Consider the following 17,411-nt stretch of genomic DNA (forward strand, 5'->3'; position numbering starts at 1 on the left):
ATGGTCTGAAGTGAATTGTAAATGAACCTTGTGTCTTTGTCTGTGGCAACTTTTGTAAGGTTGAGATTTCTTATTTTTGTGGAAAAGTGACATATAACCCAGGAACAAGCAGCAGACTCTCAGGCTTCTAAATCACAGTAAATAACAATTGAGGTGATAAAGAATCAATGGTACTACATGGACTGATTACTTTTTTGAGTTGAATTACAATTTACATTTGCCAGCTGTGGTAGGTTTGTTGCTCTAATATGTAGAAGAGTTTAGTTTTTGCTGAAGTATTTGGTGTAGTGGTGTGAGAACCTCTTAAACAATGTCATTGTCTTTAGTTGTGTAATCCTTTTCTTATTACATATTGTTTATTTTCATATAATGATCTCTCTTGACTTTTCTTGAGAGCTGATAGCTCTAATGTGGTGAGTAACCCTCTGTCTCAGCAACCTCAAGTCCAGCCTATCCTGTGGTTTGGTTTCAGTCATGTTCTGTACTATCAGGAAAGTTCTGATTTTTCTGGAATGTGAGATTTAAACTTTGTGTACAGGTGACATAAATATAAGCATGAAACAGTTCCAAAAATTGCTGGCTTGAATTTGTTCAGCTGGAAACATTAATTAGGCTTAAAGTAATTTACAGTGAGTACCTTTTACCTTAGTTCAGTTTATGTGTGCCAAGTGCTGTGTAGCAGGAAATGGCACAGTGGCACTTGGCAGTCAGAACAGCAGCAGGAAAGACAGATTGTCAGTGTCTGACACAAGTGGTGGTGCATGTTTAAGAGAAGACCTGTGATGGCAGGAGGGATGGTCTCAGGAATGTGATGCTGGTGTAGGGCTGATGGGCATCATCCTTAAACCCAATGAGTATGTTTAGATACCACAACAATCAAAATTTAGCAATGGGTCTATGAATAAATGTATGAATAAATGAAATCAGGAGGTCTAACCTGAATATTTCAGTTTACTGTAGCTTGCAGTTTCTGTAATTCTTGTAATTCTTTGTCATTGGTGACTGCAAGATTTTCTTTGATTATTTTTTGTCGTGGCATAAGGACATACCTGTTGACAAGGTGTGTCTGAGCTCCCTGGGGAAAGGGCTGAGTGGGAGTCATTGCTGCACAGCCAGCATGCAGGGCCAAGCAAAAGGAACCAGTGGTCTCTCCTGGGTCAGGGTATCACTAAGGGCACTGGTACAGGGAGGAAGATATCAGTGTCCAGCTTCAGCTGAAAAATGCAAAGGCTGTGGGAAATGATATCACTCTGTTGTGATGTTTAAAGTACTCTTTGGAAATGTTCTTTGCAATAGCTGAGGATGTACAGACCCCAGGCAAGAACCCAAGATGTTGTGGTATGTACCAACTCTGAGGAATATTCGGGTTATTTTAATTAAAAAAAATAATTGGTGGCTGTGTTTGCAGTTGTGAGTAAGGTGCAGATAAGCCTGGCTGTTTGCTGGGTTGTCTGTTCAGCTGCACTGTGGTACTAATAAGACTTAAAAGCAGCTGATGCTTGTAGGTGTGTGTCCAGAAGAGCAGAAGCTGTGAAGAAAGGGGAGTTAACTTTGCCTTGGGAGCTTGGGCAGAGCAGACTATGGATTAATACAGAACAAATCCATTGAGGAGGGGATGTAAGGAGTTTTGAGTGAGGGCTTTGGATGTAGTAGACCTGGACATGTAAAGGGTCAGTTCAAATGGATCACAGGTGGTGTATGAGGGAGTGAAAATTTATTCGCTCTCTGTCCTAGGCAGAGAATGTATTTTTAGAGTTTTCCTGTCAGAGCTTTGGCTGACTCTGTAGTACCAGTCCCAAGGGAATGGCAGGGCTTTGGTGATGAAGAGATGAGGCAGAAGAACGCCTTGATGGTGGCACCAGTGTGTGGTGGAGGTGAGCTGCTTGTGCAGCAGTTGTGCACCTGGGGGTTGTTCAGCACAGGTGGAGGAAGGGTGGGTGTGCCTGAGGAATCAGCACACCAGTGCAGCAGCAGCTGTAAGGCCAGGCTGTGACAGTGGCTCGGTAATGAGTGAATGTCTGTGTGGGAACAGTGTGTTCCTGCCTCAATGCTATCATCATTCCTTTTCAGGGATAAATTGCACTTTGAAGCATTACAAATGCCATCTGTGTATGGGGGTAAAAATCCTTTAGTACTACTGAACACAAAGCACTGTTTTCCATGTGGATCTGAGTATAATCAGCCATTGCCTTAACTTCTCTGGGATAATATTGCCAGCCTACTTCTAAACTATTGCCTATTTAAGGCAATAGTTTAGAAAGTTTTTTTTTGATCTCACGCCCTTATCAGTAAAAGATTTGTGAGCACACACACCAAAATATATATGTATTATTCATCAGTTTGCACACATACTACTCAACTATTGTTATGCATATTACAGAACACACAAAAAATGAGAAATTAATAAAAAAGAAGACAAATAGAATATGTTTTATTTTTTAACCAAACCCATTTTTTACTTTCATTTAGGAATCATTTAGTGAGAGCTATGTAATTGAATGTGCCTCTCAAAATTTTTTTAAAATGTTGGTTTATCACTTGTATACAGCCATTTTAAGGGTTGGTTTTAGGTTCAGTTTAGTTCATTACTTGGTTTTAATGACTTTCCAAGCCAAATAAGATGCCTGCCAATGACAGATCCAAGTGGAAGAAGTGCCTTGTTGGTGCTTACTAAATAATGATACTGATTTTCCACTCCCATACACTAATTATGCAGAGATTCTTCTTGGAATTCATCTATTAAATTTCTGCCTTCCCTGACGCCAGTCAGTTCTTCTTGCAGACTAATGGGAAGATGCTGCATTCTTCTCTTTTCCTGAAGCACTTCCTTTGGAAGATTTTTAAACAGTGTTGGGGTTTTAAAAAAGATTTTAAAGTTTTGTAAATTATGTACAGCTTTCAGAGGTTTTTATAGGAGGTTTTTTCAGTGGACAGATTTGCAAACATCTGTTTTCAGAACAGTCTCTGTAAAGTGAGTTTCTTCTGGAAAGCAGTTACCCTCTTGCTCCCTGTTAAAACAGCCTGTCACCTTCACCTTGAAGGGACACCTTAGGTGTGTATATATTTGAAAATATCTGGTAAGTAGGATAGTGCAGACAGTGCCCCTTTTCAGCACAGAAAAGAACAGGCAGTTTTGAATAGTTGCCTTTGTAGGAAAAAACACATGGTGTGTCATTAGGTGTGACAACTCTGTTAGGCCCTTTGCCACAGCATAACTAGCAAAGCTTACTGTGGGAGTGGGAATTTTGTGGTCACTCCCCATCTTGTTATTCTACTGCTGGAAGCTCTTATTTTTATAAAATTATATAATCCATGACATCCTGAGCACTTGGTGCACTCCTGCCTCCAGCGTTGCTGTGTTGGTTTGTCTGTGAATGATGCAATGAAAAAATTTCAGGTGTGGTTATGGAGTGATTGCTTTAACTGGAATAAAAAAATAAAAGGGTTCTAGTGTAAAGGTTACAGATAAAATCACATAAGTGTACACTTGCACAGTTTAATAAAACATTGTTTCTAATAAAGAAATAATTTGCTGTTGAGTTTACTCCAATACATCATTCCTGGAGTGGCTCACAAAAGAGAAGTTCCCAGTGTGTTTCACTGGGGGAACAATTCAGAATATACCCTAACATGAGGCATGTAAGAAACATCTGTAAGGTCAGCCAACAGTGTAGCACACCTCCCACACTGCATAATTTGTTCTAATCCTTTTTTCCTCAAATCTTCAGCTGTTTTCTGTGAGTTTTCCAGCAGTATTTGCTGACAAAGGAATGCCATATTGTCTTCCATGTATTATTTCAGCCATTTTTTGCTGAAGTAGGAAGACCAAATGGTCTCTCATGCTATGTGTCTTTTTCTCTTCTGCTGTAAAGTAAGAAACTTTTAAAAAGGCTTTTGAAGGTTTGCCATTGAGTTCAGGGGGTTGGGTTTTTTTTAAGTGAAGTACTATATTGAATATCACAAGACTTGAAGAAATTGAGTATAAGATTTGTCCTCACCTTGCTGGGTACTTAATTTTTAAATAACTTGCTAACCATGATGGCTTCATATTATCATTATCTAATATCTCAAGGCAAAATGTGTATTTAGAGTGAGGTTCATCATTAATGATGGTAGATGCAAATCCATATTTCATATACTTATCATCATAATTCCAATTTTTTTTGGCCCACTTTTTGTCAGGTCTGATTAGATTGTTGATTTTACCTCATAATTTGTGTGACAAGTAGCTTTTACTGGGAATAAGAAGTCAGCTGTTGCATATGGATTTTGAAGCAGAAAGAAGATCTGTCTTGGCATTTGTGTATCTGACATAGTAACACTTCAGAGCCTTTAGGATCAAAGGTGATTTTAGGAAGATTTGTAGCTGTAGAGGGCCCTAAAGCACCTAAACCATTTGTGTATTTCTTTGCCTTCATTTGTCTCATGTTACTATACTTGAAAATAGAGTATTTAGTTACTAGTCCACATGTGTTGTGATAGCATGCAAATTTCTGTAACCATCCCTTTGTTAATTGTGGTCTTAGGTTGTGCCAGTTAAACCTTTAGGAATAAGCATTCCTAAATAATGGAAGTTTTGTTGCTTTTGGTTTTCTTTGCTTCTGGCACTTGTAAGGAGGGACAGCAATTCTTCTGGCTTGCTTATAGCAGCCAACGTAGTGAAGTTCTCATCCTGCCTGAGGCTACAGCAGATAAATTCCAAGTACCTGCAAAACATCTGCTATCAAGCACCAGTGCTGTCTTGGTACCCACCCAAAAAGTGTATCTTTTCTTGTACAGCTCATCTTTCTGTAGCTGCCAAGGAGTGAAATACAATTTTTGCCCTGAGGAAGATGCAAAAACAAGGTGGGATTGCAGATAATTGTGTTTTGGGTAGAAAGAGAAGATAAAGCAGGGAGTTGCTTTTAGAAGTTGTTTACAAGACTTTGAGAAGCAAAGGAAGAAATGTAGAATGAGGACAGAAAATGATAGAATAGAAAGAAAAGTGAGAAAAGCATTTTAAAATGTTTTTCTGCAAACTCTAGTTACAGCTTTGTAAAGACTGAAGGTTTCTAGTAGTGTGTACTGACTAATTGCTTTTTGTTTTTTGGGGTTTTTTTCTTTTAATTTGACTCATGTAAAATTTCTTGCTTTGTGTTTACCTCTTATTATTTTAACCATAACTATATTACTGCTTGTCAAGTACTGTGTTTTTATGACCAGATGCAGAAAGCAAAAATGTCATCACAGAAACAGACCTTACAGAATAGCTGTATTTTGTATCAACACTTGTTCTGATGTCTTCAGTGGTTTTGCTAGTTCCTTCTGAACTTGAGTTGTTCTGTAAGAACTCTGTAATTTAGCTTCCTTTTATTTGGCACATTTTTCTTTACATGTATTCTGTGAGATCTAACTCTCCCGTGACAAGTGATGAGTGAATCAGAGTGCTGGAGACTTGAAATTTGTCTTCCTTTTGGCTTTCTAGAAGAAAGTATTTAGTAGAAGTTTTGTTTCTTCCTGGTCAGTCTACAGATGCTTCAAATACTTGTGCTTGTTAGGAGTTGCCATTTGAATCAAAGCAATTCATACTTTAGATATCTCCAAGTAGCTTAGAATTAGAAAAGCTTTCTTCTGGCAACATTCATGGGATATTCAACTAAGCAATAGGAAAATGCTTCTTTGTAAGTAATAAGCTAATGAAAGCCTAGTATTTGTATAATCAGGTTTGTCTGGGGAGTGTGGCTGTCTTGTCAGTGGCTGTTGGAGTGCTGCCTTTGACTGGGTAGGAGACAATTCTGTGTTTTGGGTGGTGTGAGTGACCACTGGGTGGTGAAACAGCTGCACGTGGGGCGGAGGAGTTGGGGCAAGTAGGGCAGGCCAGTCTGGGCTTCTCTCTTGGAGTTCTTGTTCCTGCCACGAAACCAGCTCTTTCTCCACAGTGCATCTGATGCAAAATGGGGTTAAACTGAGCTACATGCATGAAAAAAACATTATCATGCTTGGTGAAGGATGTACACAGGTAGATCTGGGTCATTGTTAGGCAGACTCTGGTCCATAGTGGATGTGTTGGGAACAGCAGAAATGAAACTCAAGTGGGATGCAGATCTTGGTGCAAGTCCCACAGTCTAGAAGTGCAAGGGGTTGTTAAGAAGGGACCTGTGTTCAGCAGAAAAGCTCTGGTGATGTGTGGAAGGCAGAAATCCTGACTGAGTTAACTAAAGAGAGGATTTAGACAAATTTAGACAATTTTAGACCTTTTGCAGTTCCAGCATCCTTTTGTTACCTGCTTTGCCTGATAGTACTTCTCTATCATGCAAAGCTTTAAATGAGCTGTTCAGTACACAGTGGCTGGTATCTCACTGAAGGGAAATGAAGTCTGGGTGTTTTTAAGGGTGTCTAACATGGGTGTTATACTGCAAATGAATAATACAGTGCTGTATCTGCCCAGCAGAATGAATAAGGAACTAACGCCCTCAAAGCAAGTTTTTATTGTAGAAGAGTTTGATTCCTTGAGCTGGAAGATCTAACTTAATATGTTTAACTGTTCTGAGAGTCTAAGGCCAAGTCTGCAGGGTGCTGCAACTTAATTTGTTTGTTTATACTGCTGGTTTCTGAATGTCTGTTCTTGGCTTGTTTGGGAAGTTTGCAGTAGTGATTTCCTGCAGCTGAACAAAGGAGCAGTGTTGAGTGTTTGAGGGAGTGCTTAGCAGGTAGTCGAGAAAAGGTACTTCCCAGTAACTCAGCTTTGAAATCCTGGAATTGAAAAAAAGTTGTTTTCTCACACAGGCTCTGCTTTTCCCATGCCTGCTCTGCTGTCTTTAATGATTCCAAATACACAGAACTTGGGTTTAGTCCTACATAAAGCAGCGTGTAGGCAGGAGGAGGTTTGCCCACTCCCAGATCTGTATGAGCTGTGTGTTAATGTTGAATAAGTTCTCACATTGAACCAGCTGCTGGTTGCATTTTCTGAGCTGATGTTTCAAATTCTTGTCCTGCTGAGATACCGGTGTGACTGCTTTGTTTTTCAAGGTGCTCTTAACAGACATACAAAAATGCAAAATTGAGCTAGTAATAGCTTAGGTCTCCGTGGTGACCATGGGATCCTGAAAACTAAGGAAATTATATTTGACTTCCTGAGGCTCTGGGTTACTCCTAGGCCTATGGATTCAGGCTGTCAGTGGCAAAAAGTTTCTTCAGGCAGAATAGAAAACTGCATACAATATAGAACATAAACCCCAGGTTTGTTATTACAAGAGAGACACTGTGGTGGTGGTCAAGTGAAAAAACTATAGGAAGCCTTTGAGGAGGTCTACAGAGATGAATTACACTTTACAAATTACTTCAAAAGAATCTTGTAAATAGTACTCTGGGCTGCCTCCATAAAGTGTCAGAAGAATGAGCTTGCTGTGTGACAGTGCACCTGAAGGCAATGTAAGTTATTAATGAGATAGTGAAATTGTGCTTTCTGTGCATATACTTGCTATCTGCTAATTTACTGAGCTCAAATTTTCAGTTATTCATGGAGGCAAAGTCATGGAAGCACTATTGAAATCTGAGGATGAGGAGGATCAGCTCTGAGGGAATGTGTGTGTAAAATGAGCACATGAGATGTGTCACATCTGTCTAAATGAGTACCAATGCAGCCTGTGGCTTTGGCAGTTGATTACTCACTATAATTCAACCCTCACATCAAAATAAATTCACTTATTTAGTGCTGATGGTCAGAAAGAATAAATATACATTTTGAAAAGTGGAAATCATTTAACTTCAAGATGCTTTGTTTGACTTTACAAGCATAAATAGACCCATGAGTCTGTGCTGTTGATTTTGAGTGCTTTAGGATAGTTACTGTGAGTCAGAGACCAGGACCAGGCTTTATGCCTCAATGACAAAGTGTCTGCACATTGAATTGAAATCTGAACTATTTCTGTAGTGTTCTCTTAGGTAGAATGGTGTAACACACCCAGCATCAATAAATTACTGGCATTCATTATTTTGTTTCTGCATTTTCTTTTGGAGAAAAAAAGGGTTTGATAGTTGAAAGCCAAGTTCTCCTGACATTCGATGCTTTCCCACAGCATGGAGCCCCTCTGTGGGCTCTGTGGCTTTTGGCTGTCAGGGCTGGGCAGCCCTATGGGCTCTGGGTGTGCAGCTACAGCTTCAGCCACAAACAATTGACACAGAGCCTGGGGGAATAATGCTTTTTTCCTTGCATTGCATATGCAGGCATGGCTAAACAATCAGCATTTGACCCTTCTCAGAAACGTTACAGGTTTGTAATTGCTCTGTCAAAGGTAAAGGCAGAAACCTTGATGGGCAAGGGGAAAGTAACTTTGTGTGTCACAGCAAATTGAGTTCCCGAAATGTCAAGTTTGGATTTGAAAATTTAAATTGAAATACTGGCTTGGAAGGCATATTCTGACCTACAGCTTGAGTTTGAAGCTTTATTAAACTTGCATCCGTCTTTCTTTTTCATGCCATTCTCCAGTAATGTTTAGTATACTCACTGACTATGATAGAAATAACAAATCCGAATTGCTATGTTCTGATGATACTTGAGAAACTGAGGGAATGGGTGTTGCACACAAGTATTAGTAGTGTGAAAAGTCTTTTCCTCATTTGCAAAAGTATATGTTTATTCAGAGAAAAAGGGACTAATATATCCCAATTGTTGCATTATTAAAAATAAGAGCCAAAAAATTGGCAGCAATTCAGGAAAAACTGAAAATGCTCCAGTTCCCCAGGGATATATTTATCTTTTTGTACTCACTGTTGTAACTGACCCCAACTTGCAGTGACATGTAACTTAAGTTTATTCCAGACTCCTAAGCATTAATGACTTGGGCTTGAAGAAATAAATAGGTTGTAAATAGGTTTTTAGTTTGTGGCTTGCTCTCTACTTGTACCTCGTTTAGGATTTGGTAAGTTGTAAGTTTGGTTAAAATTAAAGCTAAGATTAATTGTTAAGGGTGTGATTTTAAGCTGCTTGTTTGTTTCTAATGGCTAAATAGAGAAAGTGGAAAAATCTTGCTCAGCAGCTTGCACCTGGAATGTGAGAAACCCATTTTGGTGTGCTGCAAGTATTATGCATTCTTGAAATTAAAATAAATCCTGTCTCAGTTGTATTCTGTTAACTCTTCATCCTAAAACTCAAAACTAAGCTTTTTCCATCTTGGTTATTGGATTTGATTTTTCAATTTATGCTGCCTCACTCTTTCCCATACCCCAGATTCTTGGACTTTTCCCCCAAATTGCTGCTTGGAAGCATTACTGAAACAGTTCCCAGCTGCATATTGGAAGGTGTCTGCCTGCGTAGCAAACCCTCATTGTTCCACACATTGCTGGAGTTTGAATCCCATCTTTCTGTTCTGTAAAAAGATAATCCTATTTTATTAAAATTAAGACTTGGGGGAAAAAAATCTGTCCCTCTAGCAAGGTTTGGGTTTCAACACTTGGGATGAACACCATAAAAATAATTTCCTGTGTCCAGCTACCACTTGCCCTCTGTAAGAAGCAGCTCTTTGTGTGAAGGCTGTCAGGTTACAGGACAGACACTTGCTTTTCTTTGGTTCCTCCTCAGCTGCTCTTAATAGGGAACATCTTTTCCAGTTGCCTGCTGCTAACACTAAAGAGAACCCTTGTTTAGAAGTGTGGGATATGTTTGGCAGCAAATATCTAATTCCAAATCTTGCAAGAAATGTTTGTTACCAAGTAACAAACTTTATTGCAGCCTCACCAAGCACATCATCCACATTGAGCAATTGCCATTAATGCTGTTTTCTTCTCAGATTGTTTATTCTGTGTGAAAATAGGGGTCTTATTCCTGTACTGATGTTTATTGACTCTTGCATCACTGCAAGGGAGGGGCTGGGCTTTGGACACGCAGCAGTGAGGAATCTGCCCTGGCTGTGGGTGACACAGTGTGTGCTGGTGCACACAGAAAATACTGGGAGTCTGGGGATGCTGATCTTGGTAACTTGTCATGTTTTTCTTAAACACAGTTTTCAAAAGGCTTGTGGCATGTCAACTCTGCACAGGAGGGTGCTAATTCAACTAGTGTCCAATTCTGGCCCCTAATCTGGATTCTACCTCTGAGCTATGTTTCAAAGAGAATCTCATCAACAGTTAGTATAATTTCATGTGTCTTTTGTGCTGGAAGCCCTTTTGTTTCATTTCAAGTGAAGTTATATTGATATGCTGTTAGTTTCTGACAGCCCTTCATCAGCAGTGAAACTTTTGATGCCAGCTTTCAAGAACAGAGTTCTCATCAGGTTTCTGTATTAGGTACTCTGGTAAATATGGTTCCAAAGACTGTTTCCTGCTTCAGGTGATCAAAGAGAATGCAGAGATCGCTACTGATTATTGTGGTTGTGGTGAATCCCTGGCCCATCCAACAGTGCAAAAAACTGTTTTACAGTCTCTTGTGTGCAGAAACATCTACAAACAAGCTTCCTGATGGGATTAACTGCTCTGCTGACCACCCTTCAGTTTTTCCTGAAATCAGTAGCTTAAGTAAACTCTAGTACAATATCTATCTGCTTGATGGAGATGGGGCTGAAAACTTTGGGCAGTGTATTAACAGAAGACTTGGTTGATTTCCTGTGTTCTTCTCATGAACTTTCAAAGTTTGAAAGCTATTATTCAAAGTTTGAAAGTTATTATATTCATTTTTTTAAATTTAAATGAGTTAGAGAGTGTTAGGAGAGATTCTGCCTAATAGTGGGACAGAAGTTTTAATCAACTGTGTTTTGATACTTTAGTTGTGTGAAAGCAAATTATATATATAACTGTATATCAGTTTGCACACTTTTTTTGGGTTGAGCTAGAAACTGGAAATTCCTTTTGGAAGAAATTCTTTCTGAGGAGTGAAGTCTGCTTGATGGAGCACACTTGCAGCCGAACCAAGTTGTCAAATGAGCCCAACCAATGCAAAATCTAGTCTTTCTTTCAGCTGAAAAGCTGTGGGAAAGTTGGTATTAATTTTCCTTGTTTACTCCTTATTTCAGTGCCAGGTGCTTCCAAGTTCACTGCATTTGGCATGAAAATAAATGTTCTCCACAGAACACTAAATGTTGACTGTTACTAATTTGTGTTGTAGGAATGGTCAGTGTGTCTTGCTGGCAGATGAAGCCTAAGAATGCTGTGTTTGGAATACTTGTACCTTTCACTTTTTCCCCTCCCCTGCAGAAAAAGTTGCTTCAAGAACTGCCTGTTAAATTGGAAATGACCTTACTTGCCTTCAGTTATAAATAGCAGTAAAAAGGAAGGGGATTCCCCTGCTGTCAAGCCCCATTCATGGCTTTCTATTTTGGTTAAAGCCATGTCTTACAATGAGTGCACTGTGACTTCCAGCCCTCAGCATGCTGCAACAAATGGAGTTGCATTCCAAAAACTGTGTGCTTGAGGTCACAAGCAGGTAACATTGCTCTGGTACAAGTTCCTTTTGTTTACTTTTTGGTTGGTGGAGTTAGAGATGCCACAGTATGTATTGAAACAGTGCCCGTGTGCTAATTTGTGTGCCTCATGTGTTCCTTTGGGCTCTGTTGAATCAGTGGAAGCTGTTAGTGGTGAAACACTACTGTGCCTGAGATTTGAAGAAAGATAATCTTGTGTATATGATAGCTTGAAAGGGCAACCCTTTTTTTTGTTCATATTGCTTTCTCTTAGAGGGCTGTGGTTCTTTTACTGTTGTGGAAGGAAAGCACTTGAAATAACTGGCAAAACATTTTAGTCATTATCTTAGTGTGTTCTTTCTTTAAGATCACATTTAAAAACAGTTTTAAAAATAAATTCTATAGAATGTTAGTGAAGATATACCCTATTTGATTCTAAAGTGCTAACTGTTCTCAGCCATTTAATTATATATGTTGTGTATCTCACTAGCTGATCAGTTATCTGTTAAAATACATTTTTGGCCAAATGCAGGTTGGTATTGGTGTCCAGTTTGCACCTCACCTTCAAGTCACACTGTTTATATCTTCAACTGTGCAATTATGTGAGTGTGTTGGGAGGAAGCATTTGATCATTTAGAATATGATCATATGATTGATATACTTGATCTTGTAGGGAGTGCCACTGGACAAGAGGATTCCTAATCAAAGGTTTCTGCTGGGTTGTATGGGAAAACAGCTCCTGTAAAGCAGTGTAAAAAGCTCTGTATGCCTGGCAGGACATAATTAGTGATATTCCATTATTTTGTATCACTATAACCCAGTTTTGAAGGGAGAATGGAGGCAGGCTTGGCCTCTGACTTCAAGTCTAGTTAAATTGATTTGACATTAGTAGTAGTTTTATGTCATTTCCCAAAACAAGACAACAAAACCGTGGGCGAAGGTAGAATTAGTTTGAAAAACATCATCTGTTATGGGCTCATGTCAATCCTTTTCCATCCTTTTGCTCATGTCAGACAAACTTAAACCAGATTTGTCTGGTTCAGCTTCTCTATGATTGACACAAGTAGGTTATGAGTGGTGATTGTACTTCCAGTTGTTGAGATTAAGAAGCAGCTACAGTTGTGGGTTTTTCAGTGCTCTTCAGTTCAGGAAGGAAGCTGCTCAACTTCATCTGCTTCTCTTTGCAAAACTCTTCTGTGGTAGCCAAGGCCATTGTTTACATGTGCCATGCATAAATTGAGTATTTTGTCCTGTTTGAAAGTGAAGAAGATTGTGGAATGTGTTCTTGTTAGTAAGTTATAATTGTATTGACAGGACTTTAACTATCTCCTGAGACAATCATAATCTTGGGGTAATTTAGATCATCAGATTTAGAAGCATTAACCACCATCAGCTATTTGTTACATTTTTGTTTTTGAAGAAGCAGTAAAATACCAGAATACTGGTATAAGTCTGGGAGGATGTATGAAATGTAATTAACAAGCTGATCTGCATGGAAATGGAATCAGCTTTGTGTGCTCTATCTGAGATGGCTCTGATGGTTTTTGAGTGACCAGCTTATCTCTATTCATTATGTATCTGTATGGCAATGTATTCTTTTCCTGGCTATGTAACCATCTGAAACCTGGGTCTGAGCAGTAGTTTTTACTCAACACTGCAAGGACTTGGACATGCACAGACTGAAGCATCTTTTGATTCAACCCAGATGTCATAGAAGGAGTTTGAATTCTGCTCTGCTTACAGTGTGCTGCTGATACTGAAGTGCAGATTGACTGCAAATCCTTACTGATCCCTGATCTGCAATGGGCACCACATACACAGCAGAAGGCATCTCTGAGTAGTCATTGTGGAATTTTGGAGCATAATACTACATTCTGTATCTCAAAAATACAGGGATTGTCATTTCCAGTTTGGGAGCAGCTAGTCTTGTAAAAATTCCCCAAGAGTGCAGCAAGTTCATCCAGTGCTACAGCAGTGCTGGCCGTGTTGTGTTCTCCCAATTTCCCCTCCAGAGGATTGCTGAAGTCTTACAGTTGCAGTGCTGAGACCTCAGAATTCAACCTGGCATTTGATGTTTGAGGTGCTTTTTCACTAAAATCCCTGACAGATCAGCAATTCTTAAATAAAGTGAGGTTGCTGGTGGCAACGGGCACAGGATCATTCCAGTAAGAACTTGGGTAAGATAGATACCTAACAATAGATTGTGGTGTAGGTTTGTTTTGAGACTCCAGTTATTTCTGGCATGGCTTCAGTTTTTTTAAATAAGATTAGCATTTCCCTTATCTATAAACTCTTGAGGTGAAATAAAATAACTTGTACATGTTTATGAAGTACTTCTTTGTACTGACCCTTAAAACTGAAGGAAAGCTATTGATGCACTTTATTTTCTTTTAATCAAAAGGCAAAAAGCTAATATTTTCTATTAATTTTTGTCCATTACCCTCAGTAGGTGTAGGATAGTGAACTGAAGGGCAGGAGGGCAGGTTCTCATGCTGGAATATCTGGTGTCTTTTGGAATGTCTGGCTTCACTGCCTGCAAGAGCAGCAGCACTGCAGTGAATGACAGTGACAGCTGCTGGAGTTTCAAGACCAACAAATGACTCCATTTCCTAGATAATTTTTTTTTTTTTTTTGTGGGAGGTTAAGCACTTGTAAATTAATGCTTGCAGCCTCTAACAACATATTGTAGTGGTGTGTTCATTCCTGAGGCTGGGAGCAGTGAAACCAGTCAGGATAAAGGGTAGCCTGTGTAGCTGCACGCATGTGCAGGGTTGATTTTTGTGTTTGCATCACTGGATAACACCACCAACACCTTCCAAGTCCTGTTTAAAACATTGCAATTCTTTTAACTTTGTGAGCATGTTGAAAGTTTCAAGGGCAAGTATTAAAGTGAGAAGTTTTTGTTAGACTTGCATAATGTGAATTTTAGTGATTTGAAAGGGAGATGAGATCTGTGAAGAAGCATTTCAGTTGTAGAAGATACATTTCTTCTCAAATTAACATTTTAGAATCAATGTTTTAACACTCACAAAGACCAAAAACCCTTTTTGGATTGCAATATTTACTCTACTGGCTCTAATGTAATTTCTTTGCTTAGTTTGCTGTGTGAAGTTTAGCCTAAATATGTCAATGCTGAATTGACGAGTTGCATGAGAATGAAACGTGGGATTTTTAGAAATATGTCAAAATTGGCTTTTCATAAAGGTACTCTGTTATGATTTGGCAAAAATATTGTTGTTTTTGACAGTCTCAGACTTTGGCCTTCAGGTTCTTGGATGTCAGTGAGGACAAATGACATTTAAAGAGAAGCTGGGTTCACAAACAGTCACTGCTTGAAGCATTGCTGATTGACTGTAGTGTTTTATTGCAGATATCTTGAAAATGAAGATTCCTTGTCTACAAGTAATTGTTGGGTGATAGAAATATTGGCACTGCAAATATTAAAATAATCTATCAAGAGTTTCTTCTCCACACATCTCTAATATGGACTTTCTTGGAAGCATTGATGAAATGCTGTAGGTTTGCTATAGCACATGTGTGTTTGGACAGCAGTTGCTGCTGTCAGGTCATTCCAGCTCAGTTCTGCAATTTGAGCTGCCCTAGTTTGTTATTAACTTTACTCTGAAGGACTGAAACGTGGTTGCTTTGCTGTCACAAGTCAAGTTATTCAAGTTTTTCTGTTATTTGGCTTGGTGTGGCTTTCATTTTGAAAAGCAGTGTCATAACATGCTGTTTCTTTCACAAACCTCTTAGCTTAGGTAAAGTATTCAAAGTGTTTTTCTCCCCACAACAGTGCTCTGATGTGAGTTAACATCTAAGTTTTGCTTGCTGCTAGATTGTCCTGTAGAGCTGTTCCATTATTCAGGGATCCCAGACTGGCAGGAAGGAGCCAGGAGGTACAATGGTATGGGGAATATTTTACTGGCATTTAGTGCTCTGCATTCCTCAGAGCCACATAGCACTAGTCAGAGTGATGCTGTGTGTGCTTTGAGAAACCTGGCAAAACAAGGGGTTAGTGCCAGCAGTTATTTTATTCTTAGCTTTTATTCTTTGCCTTAGCTGATTAGTAATCAGAGTTTAGGCACTGCTGTCTTAGAACTGTATTTTATATCCGCATCCTTTAAAATATTAAATGAAAAAAGAGCAGAAAAGATTCTTTTAATGTATCTATCTTCTTTACAGTCTTACCATCTTAGGATAAATATTTCCATAACCTATAAAATTGTATCAACAGGAGGAGAAATACTATCAAGTATTCAAAATAAGAGTGTGATCAGATTTAATTTGACAATCTGCAGTTTGCCATGAGGAACTTTTGTCTTTGACAGGACGTGATGTGTATGTGTTGTTGCACCCCATGGCAGTGTTCTCGGCATGTGAGTTATGTGTGCACTGGCACATGGTAAATGCACAGGAAGGTTTGTGTTGTGGTACATTTTGTTACAGTTGCTCAGTTTGGAAACAAGCCGTGTCATCCGAGCAGCATTCTGTCTAAATGCCCAGGGAGTGTCTGGTAGGTGGCATTTCTGGCAGAGTCTGGTATTTCTGCCCAGATGTCTGAGCTCCTTCAGCAACTGAGGCACTGTAGCTGTAGCAGCTGACTTGATTTCCCCACTCATCTCATGCTTAGTGAGTTGTTTTGCCTTTTCCTTTTCTGGTTCCCCTCTTGGCCACCTCTGCAGCTGGAGCTGTAGCAAGTAAAGGCTGAAAGGCCTCTCTGCTTTAGGCACATGTAACTGTGTCATCACCAGTGTGTGGTTTCTGTGATGAGCAGCTGAATGTGTCACTGCATCTCTTATTTCAGACCCCTGAGGTGGGTCCCTAATCAGCAGCCTCAGGGGACTACTTGGGTGCCTTTGCTGCTTTGTGCTTTGTTTTGTTGCTGCAAAGTTGTGGATAAAACTAGGAATATCATGTTTGAGCAACTACTCTGGAGGAAATGGTGTTATCTGTAGAGGAATGGAAAATTAAGACAATCTTTTTGCTAGCACAATGAAAGAAAGTTTGGGGATTTTTTGAGCAATTTATTAGGTTCTCCTTGCTGGGAGTGCCATAATAACCACTGCATAGTATTCCAAATATCTGTCATGCTGCAATAATTGGGTTCTAGAGAAATATCTGAACGGAAAAAAACCTTGTTTTTGCTGCCAGGATTTCATACTGTCATAGTTCAGAAATGGGAAATGCTAGGATATTTTTATCATTGCCTCAATTTACTATGAGAGGAGGCAGAAACATGAAAATCCTTGAGTTAAAATGTGATGGGAAACTGCACTTCTCCCTTTGAGAGAACCTATTGAGGTTTTCATCAGTTACCTTGCTCTGAAAACAAAGGTTTCTTCCTCATGTGACAAGAGTTTCAGCTTTCTAATTTTTGTTCTTTTTTTTCTCTTTTAATGAAGATTGGCATGGTAATTTAGTTTCCCCAGTATTTTCTTTGAGGCCGTTTTTGGATACAAGAACGTTCAAGTGTAAATAAAATTTTCTTCTCCCATTCCTGTCTCACTGGCATGACTTTCTTCTGTCAATACAGTTGATTCTCAATATTAGTTATATTTAACTGTCTGAATACTGACTTGACTTTGAAGTGCAAACACTCTGATTTACTGGAATTTTCAGCCCTGAAGATTGTTTCAGCTGCTCACTGCCCTGCTGATATTCATCTCTGGTACTTGGGGCTGCTACTATGTGTACATCAATGGTCACAACTATTGCCAGGGGGTTTTGCCTCTTCTGTTCCAGATTTGGAAACAACTAAGAGAAAAAAAAGCATCATTTCCTTTCTTTCCTTATCTCACTATGTATCTATGTAGAGTAACTCTTAAAACTTCAAGATTAATTTATTTAAAGGTTTATTTATGCTAGCTTTTAAGAAGGAGGACCGAGTACAGAGTGGGAAACCCAAATGAAGCCGATCTCCACTGCACTGTCAGCCCAACAATGAAGTCGCTGTTCAGGCAGAGCTTCCCAGCCTGGCTCTTTGGCTTGTGAGGGCTGATCTAGGCAGCAGTGAAGCTGCAGCCCAAGCATTCTTTGTTG

General features: G+C 39.3%; 1 protein-coding gene across 1 annotated transcript in view; it reads left to right on the plus strand.

The window, feature by feature from the left end:
* Positions 1–17,411, plus strand: part of TLN2 (talin 2) — a 146,484-nt gene that overhangs the window by 5,470 nt on the left and 123,603 nt on the right. The window lies entirely within an intron of this gene.

The sequence above is a fragment of the Ammospiza caudacuta genome, chromosome 10, assembly GCF_027887145.1.
Source record: "Ammospiza caudacuta isolate bAmmCau1 chromosome 10, bAmmCau1.pri, whole genome shotgun sequence".
Taxonomy (NCBI): domain Eukaryota; kingdom Metazoa; phylum Chordata; class Aves; order Passeriformes; family Passerellidae; genus Ammospiza; species Ammospiza caudacuta.